Here is a 24,851-nt window from a genome sequence, read left to right as displayed (position 1 = left end):
ATATTTTAACCTATTAAGATGGACATTTTTCTTATATTCTTGTAACTTTCAACATGGCTCAATTGAGCCAAACTGAACTTAGTTGAATGATAATTGGCATGACGTTTTACACCGGAGGTTGGAGGTTTGTTCCCTACCCCTGCAAATTTTGTATTAAAAAAACATAACTCGACTGATTTAATGCATGTTTATGAGTAATTTTAAATATGAGAAAAAACACTCCTAAATAGATAAATGACCTGTTTGGATTAACTTAAAAAATGTTTTTCAAAAATTCATTTTTATTTAAATATTTCTGATCAAAATTTTTAAAATACACTTTAAAAGCTATTTTGACTAGTTGTCAAGCACTTCAATTTGTTCTAAAATAACTTATTTTTTTAAATTAACACTTCAATATATTCCAAACACACTCAAAATCACTCTGAAAGATAGATTATATCACTAAAGATTGACTTAATGTTTAAATTTGTACTTTTAAACGCATTTTTCATGTTATTAAAATTGTTTTTGAATGATTAAATCATTTTATGAGTTATTTTAAAAATGACAAAAAGTGATTTTTAACCATTTTAGAATCACTCCTAAATACGTCATTAGGCTTATATCGTTGATCAAAAAATCACATATTCAAATTTCTTCAACTTCACACATGCTTGAACTTGTATGTATAGATAACTTTCGATTTCTGAATCTAATAGATTTTAATTATATTCGATAGTTTTAAAGTTTACAAGCTTATTCGATACAAATTAGAAGATTGCAAAATTTTACTTTTAAAAGATAAATAAATTCATGTTGAATATACATTGAAAGACTCATACTTTCAATAAACTTTTTTGGGTACACATTTTAGACTTTGAGGCATTATTTTTAATTTGGTCGATGTGATTTTTAAAGTTTTGATTTCAACTATTTAATTTGAATTTCTGAAAGTTTAACCAAAGGTCCAAAAGCAAAACTATAACAAAATTATCAGCATCAAATTGAAACTTTAACCCAAATTATGAAGATCGATTTGAAATTTAACATTATTTAGGTTTAATTTGGTAATTATTTGATTTTAATTTTTTTTTAAAAAAAATTAAGTTTATATACACTATTTTTCCCTCCAATTTTTTACCTTTGTTATGTACTTTTTACCGATAGTTTAAAAAACCAAGTCAAAATCTAAAATTAAAAAAAAATTAAAAGATTATTTTTATTTTTAGAATTTAATTAAGAATTCAACAATTATAATTAAAAAATATATAAATCATGATAAGAAATAAGAAGAAAATATATTTAATTTTTAAAAATAAAAAACAAAAAACGAAATAGTTATCGAATAGGGCTTTAATTATTTTGTTGTTCATCCTTCTTCGTTATCTTTATTCTCTAACTTTTATGATTTTAAATTAATTTTCCAATTTTATGCTAAATTATGTTGTTATTCATCCTTCTTTGTTATTTTTATTCTTTAACTTTCATGATTTTAAATTTAATTTTCCAATTTTATGCTATAAAATTATGAGTATAAATCAATCGATTTGTATAATGGTAATTGATGCTTGAACTATATTGAAATAGCTTGAATGTACATTCTCGAAAAAAAAAAAAAACAAATGAAATTTTCAAAAATAAATTTCACGTGATTTATTCGTTTTTGTTAATTCAATCATCAATTATGAACTTTTTTTCCCCTACTAATCAACTTAAGCCACATGTGATGTTACCCCATTAATTTACTTAGCAAAAGAAGACTATCTTAGTCACTTCCAAGTCCAAGATATATATTTAACCAAAAATAAAATAATAAAAAAATCAACCAATTAATCATCTAAAATATTTCTTGGGAGTGAAGGAACGATGAAGTTCCATTACGGAAGCGAGATCATCCCAAATTTTAAATTTCACATAATACAAAATCCTCCTCTCTTACTGGGGTAAACAAACGCTTTCTAACAGCCTATTGGACCTAGCAAGGAAAGCTGGAGTAGAATAGAACGCAAACTGGATAAGCGAATCAAGTGATTTTTTCACGAATTCTAGGCGGTTGTAGAGGGATTCAGCATTCCTTTGAAGGCAATGAGAAGATCTAGGTAGAAAGTAGCTCCCCAGTAGCTCAAAGAAAGTCTCGTCCCGACTTGGGGTTGGCTTGAGAAGGAGAGTCTCGCCGGTTGTTAACAAAGCGGCATGCAAGGAAGCAAAGATGAACCGGCTTGGGGGAAATAAAGAATCTGAATGTTCGGGTGGGGGTTCTCTTAAGAATAAAGAAGACAAATAGAATCTAATTCATGTTCACGACATCCCCTCCTCCAAATTGAACCAAGAAAAAAAATAGAATGACCACCACCCACAAGATCTTCCTCTGTATTATCTTTTAGGTATAAAATTCTCAAGAGGTGTAGACTCTGAATTTTGAGAGAGGGAGAGTAGAATTAGAAAGAGAAAATCTTTTTGCAGGGAGATTGTAAAACACACATTCAACTCAAATCTTCTCTGCGAAGAATAAGATCAATGGTTGAAAACTTTCTACTCAACACGATTTGATGAGAGAAATAAGGGGAGAGAAGTTATTTCTCTCTCTTTAATTTTAAAAATAAATTTAAAAATGATTTTAATTTAAATAAATATATATTATATATATATAATAATTTACTATATATATATATATATATAACACATAAACTATAGCTTTTATATTGTATTAAATACAATATAATCTATAGTTTTTAATTTTCTCCTTAATGCATGGTATTTAATATATATTACACTTATACTAAATTCAGTTATATGAAGCTCATCCATATAACTAATATTTGAATTATATTCAAATTTAATTCCTCTATAAATAAACGTTATACTACAAATACATTATATTAATTATATCACATATAATTAATTCTCTCAATTAATTTGAACAATTCAAATTAATCCAAAATTAATTATCAATAATCCATGTTGAGCTACAGAGGGACCTTATGGACCTGTAGATTGAAGCTCCAATTGTACTTGAATAATTAATTAAACTCTATTCAACATCTATTAAATGTCGGTCACTCCACTAAAGATCAACAACTGCACTCTTCATACTACAGATATATTTATGTGTCAATTGGATATAACCAATCAACAGTGCGGTGACCCTTTACAAATTTCTCGTAAGTACAATTGAACCTAAATTATTGTTTTGCCCATGTAGTTACATCTTGTTGGGGTTGATGTCCTAAATCTCGTAGGGTCCTATAGTTTGTAATTGTAATGTACAAACATTTTATTTATGTAATAAAATATTTGATGTTTTATTTCAAAAGTAGTTGCATTAACCAGAAACCAATAAACCAACATCCAAGGTTATCTTGTAGCTTAAACATATATGTAGAGACATACAGGTGAATCATGTTTAAGTGATGATTTAAATGGTCTGTAGTAGATGGATAAGGCTAGATATCTTATCCTGGTGACACTATGAGTATGGCCTATTTTGTAAATGTTACAATTGTTGTAAAATGCTACAAATGATCTGATCCTGATCATTCAAGTGGAGACATGTAAGCCGGGATATTCTATACAAAGGAGTTTGTATAAGACCGGACCATGAAATGTTTAGTCTACGTCGTTCATAATAGAGACTTACATTTCACCATGATGACCACAGGTAACATGACCTGAATCCTGAGTGAGTTATGAACTCGTGCTTGTGGAGACAGTCCTTTGATTTGTTGGGTGAGAGTGACCAGATCGCTGACTCAACAAGCCTACCATTTTGGGGATTCATCTGATTGAGGAGTTGGGAACACAGCTACACAAGAAGGAATTCACTCCTTCCCTAACGTTGGGGTAAGTAGATAAATTGCTTCCTTAAGGGCTGATTCCGAGATTGAACAATATGGCGCCACACCATCTCTTGGCCCAAAAGGGGTTTGGTCATAGTTGGACTATGATTTATTGTTCATTCGAGGGATCAGTGGTACTTAAGGATTTAGATGTAACTATAGGCACAAAATGGTAATCTTGGCCTAGCTGTACTTACGAGCAATTTATGAAAGGTCATTGTACTATTGATTTGTTATATCCAATGAACACAGAAATATATCTATAATGCGAATAGTGCAGCTGACGGTCCTTAGTGGAGTGTTCGTCAGTTACGGATGGTGAATAATTTAAATTAAAGAGTTTAATTAATTATTCATGTACCGTTGGAGCTTCAAGCTACAGGTCCATGAGGTCCCCTCGGTAGCTCGGCGGGATTTAATGAGAATCAATTTTTGGATTATTTTGGATTGTTCAAATTAATTGAGAGAATTAATTATATGTGGTATAATTAATTAAATTTAATTATATATGATATAATTACTATAATGTATTTGATACATTATAATATTAAGTATTTATGAGAGAAAACAAATATTTGAATATGATTCAAATATTAATTATATGAATTAGATTCATATGGTTATAATTAATATAAATGTGATTTATATTAAAAGTCATTGGTGAGAGAAAGGTATGTTATATTTGATATAACATATAGTTTAATATATATTATATGATAAGATAGTCGTTATCATATGAATATATATTAAATAATTTATTAAATAAATAATTTAATTTATTTATTTTTGAATTAATGTTATTTGGGAGGGAGTTGTAACTCTCTCCCCCCTCTTTCTCTCTAGATTGTGTATGTGGGATGGTTACACCTTAATCTTCTCAATGTGGTGAAGAAAAGAAACAAAGAAACCTTTTCTTTTGTGTTCTGATATCTCAGGCTTTCCCCTGCTTTTCTTTTCTCTTCCCTTACCAAAATAGTCAGAGCCCACTCCTCCTGGATTCTCATCCAGAGAATACCGAGGTTGCTTTGTGGTAGTGCCCTTTTTGGTGTTTGTGTTTTTCACGATGAAGAGGAAATGTGAAGATTACGTTTTTCAAGGGTAAGTCTTCTATTCCCTTTTTCTCTCTTTAGTTTCTAAAGCATGCTATATGTTTTGTTTAATTAAATGCATGATCTGTTTTGTTTCTCTGAAAATTGTGATCTGTAAATTTTTTAGAATTGAGACGATCCGCTTCCGCTGCGGACCCTTCACAGGGATCCTTCAATTGGTATCATAGCCAGGTTGGCCCAAATTTTCAAAAATTTCATTTTAATTTTTACAGTTTTTTTGTGGGATTTAAGCATTCTGTAATTTTTTTTCACGTGATGAATGTTTAAGAATGTGGGTGTTTGAAATTATTGGATAATTTATGGGATTGACAGTGTTTTGGTTTACAAATTTATTTGTAAGGACCCTGTTTTGGGCTTATTTGTTTGCGATCAAGTTTATAATTTAAATTTTCGAGTCGCTCGTGTTGTTCCCAGTGAGTTTTGGAGGAAATTCATAGTAATTCTACAATGAGGAAGAAACCTTTTGCTAAGAGATCACACTTTTTTTTTTATACGAGATCGCATAGCTTTTCCTAGATCGCGTAGCGTTTTCTACGAGATCATGCGGTGTTTGCTATGAGATCTACCAGTGTTTTGCTACGAGATCGTGTAGCGTTTGCTATGAGATCTGCCAGTGTTTGCTACAAGATCTGCTAGCTTTTACTACGAGATAATGTAGCGTTTTCTACGAGATCTGCCAACATTTGCTACATGATCAGCCGGGGTTTGTTATGAGATCGTTGCTGAGAAATTGTTGGTGGACAGTTCGTTCGAGCGACTCAAGGCCCGGTTCACTCGTTTCGAACTGGATGACTTTTAACTTGTAATAGATAGTTACTTTTGTTGATTAAATTAATATAAGTGTTATATTAATTTAATTAGTTGTCTAGGTGTCCAATCCCGTTTCAATAATTTTTTTAATTATGTATTTGATGTATGATTTATTTTTATTATTATATGTCATAATGTATGTCATATAGTAAAAAAGAAAAAAAAAATCTTACCATAGGTTATGCATTTAATTTCATGCATCATTTGTATTATAAGTGTTATAATATATATAATTACATGATTTAATTAATATAACATGCTCATGCATCTTATAATATAAGTGTTATACTATATGTTTGCATGCATTAATAACATTGTCATGCATCATTTATATTATAAATGTTATAATATATAGTTTTGAGTATATATGGATGATTGTTATTAATTACATTATTATATAATTGTTATATATAGTCAGTAATGAAATGGAAATGCATGAAGCATGACATTACCTTAGGTAATTTATAATTGTTATAATTTACTAAGTATGTCACTCATGCAATTGATTAGTTTTAATTTTGTTTCATTTTTTTTATAATCGTTATAATTAAATGAATTTAGAAATTAAAATCACTAATTCAGATTTGCATGCAAACCTTAGGTTAAAATCATCTTTTAAAATTGTTTTAAAATATGATTCACATAGACCTAAGATCATGATTCTAATGAGATTAAAAATCTTAGTTTAATCTTTTAAATCATTTTAATAGGATTAAATTGATCTTAATAAAAGATTAACAATGTAACAAATATATCTATAAGGGATATTTTGTCTAAGGCGAGCTCTATCTAGGCTGGGGTATTTAAGTTGACAGAAACTTAACACCCCTACTTGGGAACTTACCTGGAAAAGTGAATTAGATAGATTTATTACATACATGCAAGTTTGATTAAATTTTATTAAAGAGTTTAATAAGAATTCAATCAAAATTATTTAACTATCCAAAGACAAATATTGTTTTTGGGCAAATTAAACATTCATTTATTTAAAAACCAGTAGTTGATTTTTTCTAAGTTAATTAACCTTAGGTAAAATACTCAGGGGAGGAAAATAGGGTATATGATACTTCATTTTATCATCTTCACGTTTCTCCTTAAAATTCACACCGTAAGGTATATACTCGGCCTTGAGGCACCATGGGTGTCCCCCTACGGGTGGCATTTGTATAGATCAATATCAAGGTGAATGGAGAAAGTGTTTATAGTAAGTGGGAGCAGAATGTGTGACAACACATCCCTCGGTCTCTCTCATTAGGTTAAACTAAAGTCTCATGCATGGCCTCGTGACACTGTGGGTGTCCCCCTAAAGGATGACATTTTTGCATGATGCTTTATTCAATCTCTAGAAATTATTGGGTTGCTTTAGTTTCATGTCTCAATCAGTTTTTTTTCCCTACGGTTGGCTCATTGGGGCGGTACTTTAGAACCTAAAATGAGGGGTCACACTTACAAGAATTTTTAAGCAAGTTAACAAATTCTGGACCGAACAATGGTGACTGTTAGTTACAGTGACAAAGTGTTGTTCCTGTCTAATAGTTGAGAATGTCTCATTTCAGTGAAGAGGCACTTGATCATCCTACGGTGACTTTTGTCCTGCCTCACTGAAACATCATTACAAAATAGATGTAACTTAGGGTACACTAGACTATTTTGCTAAAAACTGATTGGTTGTCTTAGTGGTTTAATGTAAATAAACTAATTATAAATAATTTGTATGTTTCAGCAAATTTGTTTCAATGGTTACCGCTACTTTAAATCTTCTCGCCACTAAAAAATTAACGGGCGAAAACTACGCTTCATGGAAAAACATGATCAAACACAATTTTAGTAATCGATGACCTTTGTATTGTCCTAATGGAGGAATGTCCCTCATTCTAGCTCCAAATGTTGCTCAAAATGTTCGAAAAGCATACGAGCATTGGACACGAGCAAACGAAAAAACCCAAGTATATATCTTTGCGAGTCTTTCTGAAGTATTAACCAAGAAGCATGAGCTCATGCTCACAACTCATGAGATCATGGAGTCCTTGAAGGGAATGTTTGGACAACCGTCCGAACAACTTAGGCATGATGCTCTTGTTTGGATTGATGTCCTAAATCTTGTAAGGTCCTATAGTTTGTAAACATATGTATGAATAAACAGTTTTGTGATTTATAATATGAGATATTTTATTCACTTCAGTCTATAAAATATGAGATATTTTAGTTGCATTAACCACAAACCAATAAACTAAGATCCTTAATTATTGTTGTAACTTAAGCATGTATGTGGAGACATACAAGTGGATCGTGCTTTAAGTGATAATCTAAATGGTCTGTAGTATATGGATAAAGGAGGAAAACCTTATCCTAGTGATGCCAAGAGTGTGGCCCACTTTGTAGGTGTTACACATGTTGTAAAGTGCTACAAATAGTCTGATCCTAACCATTCGTATTTTATATATGCGAGCGGGGATGCTTTATACAAAGAAGTTTGTATAATACCGAACCATGAAATGTTTAGTCTCGTTATATAACGTCGTTCATGATAGAAACTTTCATTTCACTAGGATGACGATAGATAACATGACCTTAATCCTGAGTGAGTTGTAAACTCCTTCCTATGAGGGAAGTTCTTTGATTTGCATGGGTGCGAGTGACCAGATCACGGACTCAAACCTACCACTTTGAGGATTCGTCTGATTGGGGAGTTGGCTCAACTACACAAGACGGAATTCACTCCTTCCCCGAAGAAGGGCTAAGTAGATAAATTGCTCCCTTAAGGGCTGATTTCGGGGCTTGAACAATGTGGCACCACACCTTCTCTTGGCCCGAGAAGGGTTTACTCATAGTGGGACTATGACGTATTGTTCATTAGAGAAATCAGTGGTACTTAAGAAGTTAGATGTAACTACAAGGACAAAACGGTAAATTGACCCAGTTGTACTTACGAGCAATTTGTGAAGGGTCATCTTACTGTTGATTGGTTATATCTGATGGACACAGAAATATATCTGTAGTGCAAAGAGTGTAGCTGTCGGTCTTTAGTAGAGTGCCCAATAGTTAACGGATGGTGGATATCGTGATTAAAGAGTTTAGTCAGTTATTCACGTACCGTTGGAGCTTCAAGCTACAGGTTCATAAGGTCCCCTTGATAGCTCAATGGATTCATGTTGAGAATCATTTTTTGGGTTAGTTTGAAGTGGTCAAATTAAAAAGAGGGAACTTGATTATATATATGATATAATTAATTTAATTTAATTATATGTGATATAATTGATTTGATGTATTTGATATATTAATTGATTGAAGGAATTAATATAAATATGATTTATATTAAATACCATAAAGGAGAAAAAGAACTATAGTTTATATATTACATATGATGTGATATTAAAACTATAGGTTATAAATATAATATGATAAATTATTTATTATATTTATTTATAATTAAGTCAGTTATGAGATAATAAATTATAAGATAATTGATTTCAGTTTTTCTCCAAATAACCACCTTAGTGGGTGATTTTAGTAAGTTTATGGCAATCGAATGGTAAAAGTGAAAATCGTTTTCATTTTTCAATCCAACGCGTATAAAGAAAAAAGTTAAACGATAGCTTTGTGAGAGTAAACGATTGAACGAGTATCCTATATGATAGCTACTCGCTGCTAAACGATCGAGTACCCAAGTCTAAACGATAGACTTCTTCCTTCTCTCACTTACTTGATCGACTACTCGATCATCCTGTTCCTCCTTCTCTCTACCAAATCCATACAGAGTCCACACTTCTTGGATTCTCACACCGAGAATGCCAAGGTATTCTCGTGGTAGTATTGAGTTTTGATTCGAGGGTCGAGTATCGAGTTTAACTTGATTGTGATCGAGTATTTACCAGTTCGTGCTATTTGCTGGAATTACTCGCGTTGCGTTCGTGTTGTTGGCCGCTTTGCTGTTGGATCGAGGAAATATTAGAAGAAAAAGTTCTTCAAAGGTATGTTTACTCGATCCCTTGTTTGTGTTTACCTTTATAGCGTGTTGTAATTTACTCCTTATGCATAATTGTTGTTATTTGATTGTAAATATCTTTTTCTTTCACAATGGGATTTGGAACGATCTGCTTCCACTCATTGGTTCTCTATATTTAGAGATCTTTCAGCTCTCAAACACATCTTCAATGACCGTATGCAAGAAAAAGCATATGTCCGATAACATATTCTCAACATGATGATCCATTTCAACGTGGCGGAGATGAATGGGTCTATCATCGATGAAGCTAGCCAGGTTAGCTTCATTTTGGAATCTTTACCTGAAAGTTTCCTACATTTTCATAGCAATGTTGTTCTGAATAGGATTGCTACAACCTAACCATCCTCCTCAATGAGCTACAGACCTTCCAGTACTTAATGAAAAGCAAGGGACTGAAGGGTGAAACAAATGTTGCTTCTTCCTCTAAGAAGTTCCACAAAGGTTCAACCTGAAAGAACTCTTATACAAGAGTACCTATGAGCGGAAGCGAATCTTTCCAAAAGCATTGTGACAGAATTTTTCCACATTTACATTCAAACATACAAATATGCATCATATAGAAAATTACCGACATGCTTAAAGATAAACCAATACGAGAACAAGAGAACTTACCAGTTGAAGACTTTTTTCTAGGCAAATTTCACTTTCTCTACGTACGGATGCTCTCGCTCTTGCTGAAACGACAAGCTATCATTCAGCAACACCCGATCGTCTACCACAAATAGACTCCACAAGAACATATGAAGAATGGGGATAACACCACCACTTGGAACCCTTAGTATTCTCGGAGTAAGAATCCAAAGAGTGGGCTCTGTTCGGATTTGGTAGAGGGGAGGAAGAAAAAAGATCGTATACAACGATCAAGCAAGTGGGAGAAAGCTAAGTCTATCGTATAGACAAAGTGCTTGATCGTTTAGATGAGATATACAATTGTGTATGAAAAGGTAAGCGATTGTCTATACAATCGTTTAGTAAAAGCTCGGCGCTAAGCGATCGTTTAATAAAACATGGGCGATCATTTAGAAAGCAGCGCACACGTGTAAGCAATCATCTAGTGATAACTGGCAGAAATGTCAGTTATTATAAGCCTTTTATTTAGAATCATGAGGGCTAATAAGTAGAAAATGCGGTGATAATACTTAGAATTTTCGAGAAATTGAGTTTTGCGTCAATTAGCACCTAAATCCTCACTGACCCCAACACTATGCATTACTCCATGCCAAAGTGTCTATTTTTGTAGCTATTGCAGACGAGTGCATGTGCTGAAGCCAAGCGATCGAAAAGACAAACGCATGAGCTAAGCAATCGCAGACGGTAATCACATGCGTCCAACATATCGAAGTTGCGGTAATCGCATTTGTCCAACACATGGAAGTTGCGGTAATCGCATGCGTCCAACACATGGGAATTGCGGTGACCAAATGGAGATTATGGCCATGGGGTGACAGCCATAATAGAAGATTGCAAGATGGGTAGAACGCGTTGATGCTTCAGCTAAATCAAGTTTGGACGCATACCTTAGGAGTATCAACAAGATAAGGCGATGTGACAATGCCCATACTGCGACAAAAGCAGCAGTGAGCCATACCATCATCATTATAGCTGTTGGCATCCAAACTCTATAAATAACCCTTGGGACCTTCATTTTAAGACATCCAAGTTTCTGCCTCAAGGTAGAAGTTTGTGATCACAGATGAGAGCTTGAAAGAGATTTTCAGTAAGAATTCTTCATCTCCACAACCCAGATTGAGTGGCGATCAGAGCATTCGTTGGAGATAGAGCTTGAGAGAGATATCTCCACCATTCAATCATGGCACCACCGGTAGCCTTGACGCAGAGTCCTTCCTTTCTCTTCTAATCTTTGTATTGTATTACATTTCAACTTAAGTTATTAAGATATTTTGTGATTAATGGAAATCTTAACTCCTTCATTGTTGTCTTTTCCATCATCTTCATCTCTATCATAGTTTATCTTCTGTGTTTATTTATCAAAGACAATCGCATGCTTAATCGTGTAGCTTAGAGATGAAGCAACCCACCGAGAGGTGTGCATTGTGCGAGTATAGTGAGTTAATCCTCTTTGCTTGGTGAAAGGCTGTAGCAACGCCTGTCTATGGGATGTTGCATTGCTTGTCTATAAGTTAAATAGTCGCGTCTAACTACTTGAGAAGGTAAGAGATGGAACGCACTCAAGCAAAGTTCGCATTGTCCCTAGAGATAGGCAAAATCTTATGCTCGACGCACCCATGCACTATAGAGATATAGTCATGCGGCTCACCATCGAGAGGTGTGGGACGCATTAGTGCAATGAACTGGGATTACTCGGGCGATTTAAGATGATAAACATTACTATGCGTTAATGGTTGTTGTGTCTCTACTTATTCTCATTGCAAGTCTTCTATTGCTCAATCTATTTAGTTAGGCGTAGGAATAGTCTGTACATCTAATAAACTTCTTTTTATTTTTCTTTTCATCGCCTCAAACGCATTACTTCACAAGAATTATTGAGTGACAAGTCCCTGTGTTCGACCTCGAATTACCCGAGAAACTTGCGTTTGCGTTATACTTGATGCGAGCGTAAGAAAACTTGTGATAGGTACGCGTGGTCATTGCATATTACTGTAACACATCTACATTCTGACGCATGACCTCAGACGCATGGGTGCGAATGCATAAGCCATGTCTAACGCATGAATTCGTGTACAACCTCATCCGTCCTTAATAAATAAAATAAAACAAAGTTATTCCCTAAATTATCAACATCTAGTAAACTTGAGCTATCGTATACTCTCTCCATTCACTAAGCGATAGAATGCAAACACTTCGTGAGCTAATTAACCATGTTCTTTTGCAAAATGAAAATAATCTTCATTTTATTTTTCAGTTACGAAAACCGAATGGAACTTCCCACTAACGCATGGTTATGGAGAAAACGACGGTCAATTATCCCATAACTGTCCAATTAAAAAATAATAAATATAATCATATTATATTCATTAACCTATAGTTTAATATCGTATATTAACCATAGTGGTTTCTTCTTCACTAGATATAAATCATATTTATATTCAATTTCCTCCAAATTAATGTATCTCATACATAAAGTCAATTATATCATATATAATTAACTAGTTCAATCATATCATATATAATTGAACTCCCTCTTGTCAATTTGAACATTTCAAACTGACCCAAAACTGATTCGCAACTTGAATCTAAGCTACCAAGGGGACCTTATGGACCTATGGCTCGAAGTTCCAACGGTACGTGAATAGCTGACTAAACTCTTTAGCCACGAGATCCACCATCCGTTAACTGTCAGGCATTCCACTAAAGACCGACAGCTGAACTCTTCTTACCATAGATATATTTCTATGTCCATCCGATATAACCGATCATCAGTACGATAACCCTTCACAGATGCTCGTAAGTACAACTGGGCCAATTTACTGTTTTGCCTTTGTAGTTACATCTTTCTTCTTAAGTCCTACAATGTGTGAACACCTCTCGGGTCATGAGAAGGTGTGTGACGCCACATCGTTCAAGCCCTGGGATCAGCGCTTAAGGGAACAATCTATCTACTTACCCCTGCTCCGGGGAAGGAGTGAATTCCATCTTATGTAGTTGAGTTCCCAGCTCCCAAATCAAACGAATCCCCAATGTGGTAGGTTTGAATCGATGTCCTGGCCACTCGCACTTATGCAAATCAAAGGACTGACCTCAATGGCAGGAGTTCCCAACTCACTCAAGATTGAGGCCATGTTACCTATAGTCATCCTAGTGAAGTGAAGTCTCTGTCATTAACAACGTTATATAACAAGACGTTAACACTTTCTGGTCAGGTCTTATATAAACTCTTTGTATAGGACGCCACCGCTCGTATGTCCCCACACGAATGATCAGGATCAGACCATCTATGGCAAGTCACAACATTTGTAACCATTGGGTCACATCCGTAGTGTTACTAGGATAAGGTTTCCCTCTTATATCCATATATTACAGACCATTTTGGTTATTACTTAAGACATGATCCACTTGTATGTCACCAGATACATGCTTAAGTTACATCATGACAACCAGGGATTTTAGTTTATTGGTTTATGGTAAAGCAAATAAAACATCCAATGTGCAAAGTCAAGTAGTGAAGAATATATCATATATTATACATCACAAGCATTCGTACAAACTGTATTTACAAACTACAGGACACGAGACTTTAGGGCATCATCCCCAACACGACTTCGGGGAAAAAGTCTGTACCTTCTTCCTCTGGCAATAAAAAGTGGAAGAAGAAGAAAGATGGAAAGGGGAAAGCTAACCTACTAGCAACTGCTCAAAAGAAAGCCGAGGTTGCAAAGGGAATCTATTTCCATTGCAACCAAAGGGGACATTGGAAAAGGAACTGCCCCAAGTACTTCGCAGAAAAGAAGAAGGCCATGCAAGGTAAATGTTATTTGCTTGTATTGGAAACATGTTTAGTGGAGAATGATGATTCTGCATGGATTATAGATTCTGGCGCCACTAACCATGTTTGTGCTTCATTTCTAGGAATTAGTTCTTGAAGGCAACTAAATACAAGTGAGATGACAATGCGGGTTAGAATCGGGCACGTCGTCTCGGCTGTGGTAGTGGGAGGTCTCCAGTTGACTTTATAGAATAAATTCATTTTACTAGAAAATGTATATGTAGTTCTTGGTTTGAAGAGGAACTTAATTTCTGTAAAGTGTTTATTTGAACAAAAAATATTGTATAAATTTCTCTATAAATAAAGTGTTTATTTCAAAAAATGATGTCAATATTTGTTCAGCTGAACTGGAAAATAATTTATATGTGCTAAGGTCGTTAGCAACTAAATTCCTCAATAACACTGAAATGTTTAAAACTGTAGTAACTCAACATAAAAGGCTTGAAATTTCTCCTAAAGAAAATGCCCAACTTTGGCACCTGAGGTTAGGATACATTAATCTCAATAGGATTGAGAGATTGATGAAGAATAGACTTCTAAACGAGTTAGAAGAAAATTCTTTACCTGTGTGCAAGTCATACCTTGGAGGCAAAATGACTAAGAGACCCTTCATTCGAAAAGGTCATAGGGCCAAAGAACCTTTAGAGCTAGTACATTCAAACCTCTATGGTCCGTTAAATGTAAAAGCTGGGGGGGTTACAAATATTTCATCAACTTTACTAATGATTATTCAAGAATTTAATGCAATAAGTCTAAATTTTTTGAAAAGTTCAAAGAATTCAAGGCTGAAGTTGAAAATGCATTAAGTAAAACAATATAGACATTTCAATCTGATCGAGGTGGAGAGTTTATGGATCTAACATTCCAAAACTATTTGATAGAATATGAAATTGTATCCCAACTCTCAGCACCTGGTACACCTCAGTAGAATGGTGTATCAAAAATGAGAAATTGAACCTTGTTGAACATGGTTCGGTCTATGTGAGTTACGCTTGCTTACCTGACTCGTTTTAGGGTTATGCAGTGGAGACTACAACGTACATTTTGAACTGTGTTCCATCTAAGAGTATTATCAGAACACCTTTGGAGTTATGGAATGATCATAAAGCTAGTTTATTTCATTTCAAAATCTGGAGTTGCCCAAAATATGTTCTTGAGGCAAATCCTAAGAAACTGGAATCTCGTTCAAAATTGTACCTATTTTTAGGCTACCCCAAAGGAACGGGAGGTGGTTACTTCTTTGACCCAAAAGAAAACAAAGTTTTTGTATTGACAAACACTACTTTTCTTGAAGAAAACCACATAAGGGAGCAAAAGCTCCGCAGTAAAATTATTTGAATAATCTTTCCAAAGAAACTACTGAACCTTCAACAAGAGTTGTTGAAGAACCCAATACCTCAACAATAATTGTTGAAGTTGGATCATCTAGTAGGTCAAATCCACCTCAAGTGTTGAGGGAACCTGGACGCAATGGGAGGGTTGCAAACCCACCTGTCCGTTAAATGAGTTTAACTGAAATCCTAGCTATGGTAGTTGACAGAGATGTTGAGGATCCATTGTCTTACAAGAAGGCAATGGAGGATGTTGACAAAGATGAATGGATCAAAGCTATGGATCTCGAAATAGTGTCAATGTACTTCAATTCAGTATGGGATCTTGTAGATCAACTTGATGGGGTAGAATTTATAGGTTGCAAATGGATCTACAAGAGAAAATGAGGTGCTGATGGGAAGGTATAAACCTCTAAGGCTAGACTGGTGCCAGAGGGTTATATTCAGGTTGGGGGAGTTGACTATGAGAAGACTTTCTCACCTGCTACCATACTTAAGTCTATTCGGATCCTTTTGTCCATTGCCTCATATTATGACTATGAGATGTGGCAGATGGATGTCAAGTTTGACATTCTGAATGGCAGTCTTGATGAGACCATTTATATAGAGCAGCTCGAAGGATTCATAATCCAAGGTCAAAAGCAAAGGGTTTGCAAGCTTAATTGGTCCATTTATTGACTGAAGCAAGCTTCTCGATCTTAGAACATAAGGTTTGATACTACGATCAAACCTTACGGCTTTGATCAAAATGTGGATGAGCCTTGTGTTTACAAGAGGATCATCAACAATTCAGTAGCTTTCTTAGTGTTATATGTAGATGATATCCTAATCATTGGAAATGAGGCAGGTCTACTAACTGAAGTTAAGAACTTGCTAGTGACCAAATTCCAAATGAAAGATTTGGGAGAGGCTCAGTTTGTTCTAGGAATTCAGATCTTTAGAGATCAAAAGAACAAAACGCTAGCTTTGTCTCAAGCATCATACATTGACAAGATGCTTGTCAAATATTCGATGCAGAACTCTAAGAGAGGCTTACTACCTTTCAGGTATGGAGTAATATTGTCTACGGAACAGTGTCCTAGGACATAGGGTGGGCCCAATTGGGGCGAGGAATCCTCGATTTGACTGAGGAAGGGGGTCAAACTGGGGATTCTAATTGGGTCCCCGATTGAGGACGGGGAGGGTATCCTCGCCCCGTCCTTGATTAAATTTTTTATTTTTTAATATATATATAATATATATATATATATAATGTTGGGGTTGATGCCCTAAAGTCTCGTGTCCTGTAGTTTGTAAACAGTTTGTACGAACGCTTGTGATGTATAATATATGATATTTTAGTTCACTTCTTGATTCTACTCAGTTAATTGTATTATTTGTTTTACCACAAACCAGTAAACCTAAAATCCCTAGTTATCTGGATGTAACTTAAGCATGTATGTGGTGACATACAAGTGAATCATGTCTTAAGTGATAACCAAAATGGTTTGTTAGTATATGGATATAGGAGGGAAACCTTATCCTGGCAACGCTACGAATGCGACCCGCTTTGTGTAATAGTCACAAGTGTTGTGACTTGTCACAGATGGTCTGATCCTGATCATTCTGTAGGGGACATGCGAGCGATGACGTCCTATATAAAGAGTTTGTATAAGACCAAAGCACGAAGTGTCAATGTCTCGTTATATAAACACCGTTCATGACAGAGACTTTACTTCACTAGGATGACCATAGGTAACATTACCTCAATCCTGAGTGAGTTGGTGCTACCCTTGGGAACTCCTGCCATTGAGGGCAATCCTTTGATTTGCATGGGTGTGAGTGGCCAGGCCACCGACTCAAACCTACCACTTTGGGGATTCGTTTGATTTATGAGCTGGGAACTCAGCTACACAAGATGAAATTCACTCATTCCCCAAAGTAGGGGCAAGTAGATAGATAGCTCCCTTAAGGGCTAATTCCAAGGCTTGAACGATATGGCGCCACACACCTTCTCTTGGCCCGAGAGGTGTTCACACATAGTTGGACTATGTTGTATTGTCATTAGAGGGATCAGTGGTACTTAAAGAGTGAGATGTAGCTACAGGGGCAAAATGGTAAATTGACCCAGCTGTACTTATGAGCATCTGTGAAGGGTCATTGTACTCATGATTGGTTATATCCAATGGACACAGAAATATATCTGTGGTAAGAAGAGTTTAGTTGTTGGTCTTTAGTGGAATGCTTGACAGTTATCGGATGGTGGATCTCGTGGCTAATGAGTTTAGCATGCTATTAATGTACCGTTGGAACTTCGAGCCACAGATCCATAAGGTCCTCTTGGTAGCTTGGATAAAGTTGAGAATCAGTTTTTGGGTCAGTTTGAAATGTTCAAATTGACAAGAGGGAGTTTGATTATATATGATATAATTGAACTGGTTAATTATATATGATATAATTGAACTGGTTAATTATATATGATATAACTGACTAAATGTATGAGATACATTATTTTGGAGGAAATTAGATATAAATATGATTTATATCAAGTAGATGAGAAATTACTATAGTAGATATGTGATATCAAACTATAGGTTAAGAATATAATATGATTATATTCATTATTTAATTAAATAAGCAGTTATGAGATAATGGGCCGAGAATTTCTCCTGAATCGTGCGAAAGTAGGAAGATTGATTTCGATTCTTGTAACTGAAGAATAAAATGAAAATTGATTTCATTCGCTAAAGGGTTCGAAAATTTGCTCACGGTGTGAAAACTTCACGATCACTTAGCATTGAGAGCCTATACGATAGCGCCCATCATCCTAAACGATCGTACACTTGCGCACTAAACGATCGCATGCGATTTCTAAACGATCGCTTACCTTCTCTGAACGATCGCTTAGTGCCTTGAGCTGATCTAAACGATTGCTTACTATTTACTAGACGATCACTTAGTAAAACCTATACGATCGTGTACCTTTTCCTAAACGACAAGCACCCGACTATATGATAGTCATCTACTATTCCCACTTGCTTGTTCGTTCTACACGATCATCTTTTCCTCCTCCCTCTACCAATTCCATCAAAGTCCACTCTTTGGATTCTCACTTCAGGAATACCGAGGGTTTCAAGTGGTGGTGTCGTCCTCGGTTGTTGTTTGTTTGTGCATTACCATTCGTGTAGACGATCGTGGTGCTGTTAGGCGACTGATTGTTGAGCGATAGAAGCGTAGAGGTGTTCGCTTTCGCTGGATTGAGTTCAAGTGAAGATTGTCTTCAAGTGGTACATTTACTCAATCTGTTGTATTTTAATTGTTAAAGCATGCCTATAATTAGTGTTACAATGCATATTTGTTTGTTAGAATGTATGTGGGGTAATTCGGTCACAATGAAATCTGTAAGATCCGCATGTGCTCAGGGATGCTCTTGTTTAAGAGTTCTTTCAGATAGGTCCCCGTGGGGATAGAGGGAAATACCCCCAGCGCCCCCCCCTACCCCGCCCCGACCCCGTTTCCAACCCTACTAAGACACCTCAAGACGCTGAGGAAATAAGACAAATTTCCTATGCATCGGCTGTTGGCAGCCTGATGTATGCGATTTTAGTGGGGATAGTCAATAGATATCACTCTAATCCAAGATTTGACCACTGGACCACTATTAAAAATATCCTCAAGTATCTGTGGAGAACGAGAGACTTCATGCTCGTTTATGGTTCTAAGGATCTGATCCTTACTGGATACACAAACTCTGATTTTCAGACTGATAAGGATTCTAGGAAATCCATTTCAGGATCAGTGTTCACTTTTAACAGAGAAGAAGTAGTCTGAAGGAGCACCAAGTAAGGGTGCATCGTTGACTCCATAATAGAGGCTGAGTATGTAGTAGCTTGTGAAGCTACTAAGAAAGTTGTTTGGCTTAGGAAATTCTTGACGTATCTAGAAGTCGTTCCAGAAACGTCAAAGCCCATCACACTTTATTGTGATAATAGTGGTGATGTGGTTAATTCCCGAGAACCTAGGAGTCACAAGCGCGGGAAACCATAGAGCGAAAATATCATCTCATCCGAGAGATTGTGCATCGAGGGGACGTGATCGTCACGCAGGTAGCTTCAGAGCACAATGTTTCTGATCTGTTTATAAGGGCCCCCACGGCTAAGGTGTTTGAGCGTCACCTGCAGAGTATGGGTCTATGGGACAAGCCACGTTTAGACTAGGGCAAGTGGGAGATTTTGTACTGGGCAGTTTATGCTCTAGTTTATTGCTTTGTGTACTTTGCATTATAGTTTGACTTTTACACTGTATACCTCACTAGCTTCAGGTCTAGTTTATTGCTTTGTGTACTTTGCATTATTGTGGTTATTGCCCTAAATCGTGTAGGGTCCTTTAGTTTGTAATTGTAATATATAAACATTTTATTTATGTAATAAAATATTGTGACAGATGCAAATATAGACATTAGACCCAAAGTATTAGCAGATATAACATAATGTAAAAAAAATTGCAAATATGGCCAAATTTAATTAGTCTATCAGTGATAAACCATATTATTGGTAGGAGTCTATCAGTGATAGACCATATCACTGGTAAGAGTCTACCAACGATAGAAGTCTATGCTGACAGACTTGGGAGTCTATCAACGATAGAAGTCTATGCTGATAGACTTGGGAGTCTATCAACGATAGAAGTCTATCGCTGATAGACTTGTCTATATTTGTAGTTTTTTTTAAAATGATGTTATACACTTTGTTATTATTCCTAAAAAACCTACCAGTTGAAATTACCCTAAAATATTTTATATTTTATTTCAAAAATAGTTGCATTAACCACAAACTAATAAACTAACATCCAAGGTTATCTTGTAGCTTAAACATCTATGTAAAGAGTTACGGATCATGTTTAAGTGATAACCTAAATGGTCTGTAGTAGTTGGATAAGGCCTAATACCTTATCCTGGTCACACTACGAGTATGACCTATTTTGTAGATGTTACAATTGTTGTAAAGTGCTATAAATGATCTGATCCTAATCATTCATGTGGAGACATATGAGCGGGGATATTCTATACAAAGGAATTTGTATAAGACCGAACCATGAAATGCTTAGTCTTATTATATAACGCCGTTCATAATAGAGACTTACATTTCACAAGGATGACCATAGGTAATATGACCTAATCCCGAGTAAGTTATGAACTCCTGCCTATGAAGGCAATCCTTTGATTTGTATGGGTGAGAGTGGCCAGATCGCCGACTCAACAAGCCTAGCATTTTGGGGATTCGTCTGATTGGGGAGCTGGGAACACAGCTTCACAAGAAGGAATTCACTCCTTCCGATAAATTGCTCCCTTAAGGGCTGATTCTGGGGCTTGAACAATGTGGAGTCACACCCTCTCATGGCCCAAGAGGGGTTTGGTCATAGTTGGACTATGATTTATTGTTCATTAGAGGGATTAGTGGTAATTAAGGAGTTAGATGTAACTACAAGGGCAAAACGGTAATTTTAGCCTAGTTGTACTTACGAGCAATTTGTGAAGAGTCATCGTACTGTTGATAGGTTATATCCAATGGACACAGAAATATATTTGTAGTGTGAAGAGTGCAGCTGACGGTATTTAGTGGAGTGCCCGTCAGTTAATGGATGGTGAATAATTTAAATTAAAGAGTAATTAATTATTCACATACAGTTGAAGCTTCAAGTTACAAGTCCATGAGGTCCCTTCGGTAGCTCAATGGGATTTAATGAGAATCAACTTTTGGATTAATTTGAATTGTTCAAATTAATTGAGGGAATTAATTATTATATATGATATAATTACTGTAATATATTTGATACATTATAATATTAAGTATGTATGAGAGGGAATAAATATTTGAATATGATTCAAATATTAATTATATGAATTGGATTCATATCGTTAAAATTAATATAAATGTGATTTATATTAAAAACCATTGGTGAAAGAAAGGTATATTACATTTGATATAACATATAGTTTAATATATATTATATGATAGGGTAGTTATCATATGAATATATTTTAAATAATTTATTAATTTGATTTAATTTAATTATTTATTTTTGAATTAATGTTATTTGGGAGGGAGTTGTAACTCCCTCCTTCCTCTTTGTCTCTAGATTGTGTATGTGGGTTGGTTACACCTTCTTCTTCTCAGTATGGTGAAGAAAAGAAACAAAGAAACCTTTTTTTTTTGGTGTTCTGATATCTCAGGCTTTCCTCTACTTTTCTTTTCTTCTCATCTCTCAATCTCTTCCCTCACCAAAATAATCAAAGCCTACTCCTCTTGGATTCTCATCCAGAGAATACCGAGGTTGCTTTTGTGGTAGTGCCCTTTTTGGTGTTCGTATTTTTCACAGTGAAGAGGAAACGTCAAGATTACGTTCTTCAAGGTAAGTCTTCTATTCCTTTTTTCTCTTCTTAGTTTCTCGAGCATGTTGTATGTTTTTTTTTTAATTAAATGCATGATCTGTAAACAATAAGTCATAGTCCAACTATGACAAAACCCCTATCGGGCTAAAAGAGGGTGTGACGCCGCATTCTTCAAGCGTCGAAATTAGTTCTAAGAGAGCAATTTATCTATTACATCGACGTTAGGGAACGAGTGAATGCTGTCTTGTGTAGCTGTGTTCTCAACTTCCCAATCTGACGAATCCCCCAAATGGTAGGCTTATTGAGTTGGCGATCTGGCAATTCTCACCCATACAAATCAAAAAACCGCCTTCATAGGCAGGAGTTCACAACCCACTCAAGATTCAGATCATGTTGCCTATAGTCATCCTAATGAAATGTAAGTTTCTATTATTAACGATATTATATAATGAGACTAGTCATTTCGTGGTTCGATCTTATACAAACTTCTTTATATAGAATACCCTCGCTTACATGTCTCCAAATGAATCATTAGGATCAAACCATTTATAGCATTTTATATGTGAGACCTTAACGCTAAATCCAAGGTGGAAGGTTATTTGGAGAAGGAAAATCTTAAGTAATAAAGATATTAGGGCAAGGGAGAAAGCATTAGTTCTAAATTATGTCAAAAGGTGGCAAGTGGGCCAACACATATGGAAGGCTTAAGCACATTGAACGCAAGAGTGTGTGGGAGGATGGAAGCAAGAAGACTTGGGCAATAGTCGTAGGCTTGCATGCAACTAATGCAAGGGCATGCAGACACAAGGCATGCGTTGGAGGCATGCGTCGAACATGTTAAGCGCACAGCCCATGCATCGAGCAAGTATGCCAAACACCCATGCCTATGCGTCGAACGCTGTCAAGCCTGCCGAGTGGCCATGCCTATGCGTCGAGTGCTATTGAGCCTACCGAGCAGCCATGCGTCGATGCCTTATACCGAGCACATAGCCCAGGTGTTGAGCGGCCAACATATGTTGCAAGCACATTGTTGAATGGTCGTGCGTCGAAGAGCCCTGCCGAGCATTAATACATCGAAGTACGCCCATGCGGCTGAGCAAGCAAGCGATGATCAGCGCCTATGCAACACGCCTATGCGTCGATGGTCAGCGGCTATGCCAAGTGCCATGCGTCCATGCCAAGCAAGCTGAGCGAACATACATAGTGAGCCATGCGTCGAGGATGAGCGGCCACCCTATGCGTTGGTGATGACTGACTTATGCGATGGCTATGTGGGATTTCGATGGAAGTAAGTTTGCTTGCTATGCGTTGTTGACAAAAGAAAGGCTAATTGATGGGGAAAAGAATTATAAGAGGAGATGGAAATATTTATGAAATGCGTTGATAAGCCTAACAAATTAGATAGATGAACATGTTAAGTATTTAAGTGATTGAGGTGGCAAAAGGAGGTTCACATAAAGCTCTAAGCAGAAGGTGAACAAAGGACATTACATGCAAGAAAGGTCTTATCATCCTAAACAAGAGGTGGATGAAGGTGGTTGCATGAAAAATGGGGATTTTGGCTAGTAAACTAAGGTGAGAACAACTCAAGGCTGTGCTGGAATAGGCTAAGTGTTTCCAGCTTCAAAAAGGGACAAATGGGAGTTGAGTTATCACAAAGGGGTGATTTTGGGATGGCTATAAATAGAGAGGTTGGACGAAAAGAATTTATTCATGCCATCACCAAAATCTCTGTGTTGAGAGCTTATTTAGAGTGTTATGCTTGAGTATTTAGGCTGCCAAGTTAATTGGGGTCCAAAGGAGCTAAGGTTGCATTAGTGAAACATTGAAGCCAGCCCGGACGCATAGCCAGCCAACACATCTAGCACACAGCGCGCACGTCTTGCGCCTTGCATCGTTGCGTCCATCGATCAACGCGCCTCGCACGCCAGCCCAACACAGCAGCCTACCGTGCGACGCATCACGCATGCAGCAGCCACTGTGCAACACATCATGCATGCAGCAGCCCACTGTGCGACACAGCACGCCAACCCTACACACAGTCAAACGCCTAGCTGTCTGCCACAGTCCAAATAACCTCAAAAGAGGATGATTTTAGGATTTTGGCTAGGTTTGGAGTGGGGTAAGCTAGTACTTTTATTATATAATGGTATTTTGGCTATTTTAGCATTATTTACTGAAATAACAAATGTTAATTGAGGAATTTTCATTGATATGGAAGAACTCTCAGGAAGGTATTCTCAAAGTGATTTTAGTAGAAAATCGTGCTTATGATGAGTGGTTATTTAGCTTTATGCAATGCTATATGAGTAAATGCATGGCGTACAAGATGCATGATTATGATGTTTTGCTTGCCATGATATTGTCTGTGAAATTTCTATGGAAACTAAGATTATAACCGAAATACATAAGTTAGCATGCTTAAAAAGGGTACTTGACGGGAAAATATAGTCGGCTTCAGTCGACGAGAAATGATAGTCGGTGACGACCGACGAGAAATATAGTCAAGATACCTAAGCATGACTAGCGGGAAATAATTGTCGATGTGCACAATGGCGGGGAAAGCAGGGTATAGGAAAGTTTCCATAAAAAGTTATTATGATTGTTAATATATGCATGATGTGAACATGCCAAGTATAGCATGAGACTGGAGGATAATGATTTACTGAAATTACACATGATCATGCATAGATTATACTAAAATTGTGATTATGTGATTGACTTCTCAAAAATATGTTTTGTAAAGTGATTATTATTTTAAAAGGCACCACTCACTGGGCTTATTAGCTCACACTCTTTCAAATATTTTCTTCTATTCCTCCCCCCCCAGGTTACAAAGCGGAGGCGTTCAAGAAGGAGTCTACAACCACCAAAACACCAGGACTTAAAAATTTCTCAGGGCACGGCTCAGATCATGTAATAGAAGAGTATAGAAATTGAGC

The sequence above is a fragment of the Benincasa hispida genome, chromosome 11 (genome assembly GCF_009727055.1).
Source record: "Benincasa hispida cultivar B227 chromosome 11, ASM972705v1, whole genome shotgun sequence".
Taxonomy (NCBI): Eukaryota; Viridiplantae; Streptophyta; class Magnoliopsida; order Cucurbitales; family Cucurbitaceae; genus Benincasa; species Benincasa hispida.
This window is presented reverse-complemented; position numbering follows the sequence as displayed.